This window comes from Arvicola amphibius, chromosome 11 (assembly GCF_903992535.2).
Source record: "Arvicola amphibius chromosome 11, mArvAmp1.2, whole genome shotgun sequence".
Classification (NCBI taxonomy): domain Eukaryota; kingdom Metazoa; phylum Chordata; class Mammalia; order Rodentia; family Cricetidae; genus Arvicola; species Arvicola amphibius.
In genome coordinates this window covers 86,210,297-86,213,741 of record NC_052057.2, presented here as the reverse complement: position 1 = coordinate 86,213,741, position 3,445 = coordinate 86,210,297, and the positions used below count along the sequence as shown (strand labels likewise).

The 3,445-nt window shown below is 39.0% G+C and overlaps 1 pseudogene; it reads right to left on the bottom strand.

Annotated features, from left to right (window-relative positions):
• Positions 1-534: 534 nt before the first annotated feature.
• LOC119826069 lies at positions 535-2,302 on the bottom strand (annotated as a pseudogene).
• Positions 2,303-3,445: the final 1,143 nt, after the last annotated feature.

The following is a 3,445-nucleotide window of genomic DNA, read 5'->3' as shown; positions in this document are numbered from 1 at the left end:
TAGGGGGCAGATCTATTTTATTTGGCTTTGAATAGTTATCAAAACGTAAAAATAGTGACATGCATAAATATCTCTAGAGTAACCTACCACTATATGATTGAAGTTAAGACACACAATGTAATCAAGCCCATACCTAGTACCATTAATGAGAACAAGAACCTGCCGCTAGAAGGTCATAGGCCTTTGGAAGAAACAACTATTTTTTTAAAGATAAGTAAGCGTCTATTGCCATGTTTATCAAATTAAGCTAGCCGAGTTGCTTGCTTTGAGGGGATCAGTCAAAGAAGCAAAATCCCATATCCTGATCTGACTCTTCCAATTCTTCCTTAACTTCATCCTTGGCTGGGGCAGCAATAGCATCATTGGCAGCACCATACTGGCAACAGCCACACATGCAGGTGGACCAGCCAAAAAGGTTTTGGACTTTTCAGCAAGTGGGAAGGTTTACTCAGTCTCCATAGACAAAACCAGAACCCGCTTGTACCCACTGAAGGAAAGTCTGCTATCCTGCCTGCAGAAAAACACTGGCAACATTCAGACACCTTCCAGGAAATGAGAACACAGAGTCAGTTCTGTGATGTCAAGCACTTCTGGGTTGTAAATGCTGTAACTGTTATTAACTTGTTGGATGACAACCCAAAGGAGAACCGGGAGACAACGTGTTCAGCACATGGTGTCTTCAATGGCTCCTCCTTTGTCTTTAGGTTTTATCAGATGCAGATCACTCAGAATTTCAATGGTTCCTCTGGAGACTTTTGTGGTGATGCCTATAACATGGATGAAAGAGTTTTCAGCCCCTGGGCCTGTGTTCTGGGCTGGGACAGTGTACCTCACACGATGTGATAACCACCACGGGTGTCAACCAGAACCTTATTGGCTGACAGCATGCCCCTAATCTTGGTGAGGTCCTCCTTCATGAACACAAAGCTCACATTCCCCCCCAAATGAGGCAGCAGTTCAGCAGTTTCTCTGTAGCTGGCTTGTTATCCAGATACCTCCGGATGGCTTTCTGCATAAAGGGGTTCTTGCCCACAGCCTTCCTTCGCGGGACATGAGGATCTGCTTCATCTGCTTGGAGTCCACATTGTTGGCTCCCACAAGAAGCATTCAGGTAATCATCCAAAAGTTGGATATTCTTGAAGTAGTTGGACTTTCCTGTCCCCCATCTTTCCTGGGCATCACAATGGAAACCATTGCTATTATTTTCCTAAAGAGACATCTTATTAAACAGACTCTTTGAGATTTTATCCTTATACCCATAAATCAGTGTTAGCCCTCATCAGAGAAGCATTTCTCTTTTTTTGTAGTAGATGTTGATTAATACGGAGACTCACAACTGATTAAAGTACAGAGAATAAAAAATTATGGAGTGCTCAACCCTAGATGGAACACATATATCACACACCCTTCTTCCCAAAGCTAGGAGATAATTTCAGAAGAGGGGACAGAGTATATAAGAACCAGAGGTTTGGATGACCACAACAAATCAGTTATTTCCAGAGCCAATAGGACAGTTGACTATATGGACTTACAGAAGTTGTGAAAGCATGCACAAGAACTGTGGGTGCTCCTTTCAACCAAATAAAACCCATGAATAGAGAGAGAAGTGGTCATCCATAGCTGAGGGCTACTGAGAAAAGATGGTTGCTGGGAGGAGGATTAGTTTGTTAATGGTGCATTCTCTGGTGGTTGAACACGCTAGTGGATGGCCGTGCACGCAAGAATATGTCATCAGACAGGTTAAAACAAATGAGAACACACGGTTGGGGAGGTGTGGAGTGAGGATTGAGTAGGGATAGGAGTGGTGTTTGAGATGGGTGAATGTGATCAAACTAAAATGTATAAAGTTCTCAAACTATCAATAAAAATCTATGTGTATATCAACTTAGATCTAGAGAAGTAGACCTAGCTCCCAGCTGCTTCACTACTGCTAGTTAACTGAAAGAAAAAAGTCTATGCCAATTTTAAAAAAATTATAGAGATCTGAGGTGTGGTAGGTGGGCCTTACTCCCAACACTCAGGAGGCAAAGACAGGCAGATCTCTGTGAGTTTAGAGTCATGTTGGTCTATAGTGTAAGTTCCAGGCTGGGGTTACATAGTGAGGCTCAGTCTTAAAAACAAACAAATAAACAAATAACACTCACCCCAAAATGATTAGAAATAATTAACTGTGGTTCCTCTACAGTTTTTAGCACATACAGGTTAATAATAAATATATTGTTGTATACATTGCAATAGCATCTTTGGGCTCCCAAATTGAAAATGCATTTCAGAACTCACTCACCATCAGCATTAGCACCATACCAGATCACATTAAATATAATCTATGTTTGGGAAATATTCTTTTTTATACAAGGATAGCATGGGTCCTTTGTATTGAAAATGTGTTTTTTAGCCTGCAGTATTTGGAATGAAAGCTTCACTTCTTTATTCCTTTACTGTAGAATAAACAGTGCATTCCAAGCTATTTCTGTACAGTGAATTATAGTTTTACAAACGCTATATGTGTGAGTTTGTTGTACATGGGCTCATATAGAATAACTGTGTGATTAATATTAGTTTACAAAATGTATATTTAATCTGAAATGCCACACTTTTTCTCCCATCATGTCTTCTTAAAATTTAGCTTTGCGGTTATATTTATAGTATGTTATGCCAGGTAGTGACAAAATCATTTCTTGAATATGAAATGCTTTTATAATTAGAACCATAGCTTTGTAAAGAGTGAGTAGAGCTATCAAATACAATGGACTCTTTAGTCGGCATGCTGTTTTATGTGTTTATTTATAGAAATCGGTATCAGTAGAATTCCCGTATTTCAAGTACTTTTTGCTAAAGTAATAAACCAAAATAACTAAGCCCCTTTAAATGAAAAAATACAAAGAAAGAGGTTTAATATCCTTTTTACAGCCTATTAAATAGTGCACTGATGACTTTCTTTCGTTCTTAGTTTAGACAATTGCGTTTGTTCACCCTTGGCTTATGTGATTCTAACCAATAATATTCAAAGGAGAAACCCATCAGCCTTATGGAGAAAGACAGCTTGTCATTCACTGCTTTTCCCAGCTACACTAATCTGGCTTCATTTAATGTGGTTCTCAGCCATCTCAAGGAAGTGTGCTTAGCTTTCCTTTGCTTGTGAAGGAATTGTAAATATGTCCACATGACAAATAATAAAGCCACAAGTTGCATACAGCAAGAAAGCTCTCAAATATGGGAAATCCACCTAGGGTGCTGCGGGGTGACTTATATGTTTGTTTTATTGTTGTTAATTTGCATATCCTCTGTTTGTCCTTAAATTAGATGCAGGATTTTAATAATACCACTTGAAACTCATGACTATATTTTGCTGTGTGAGGAAGTTTCTGAATAAGACATCAAGTTTCTAACCATCAGAGGATAATTTATTGATACTTGTCAAAAGGAAGTATCAGTCTAACAGAAA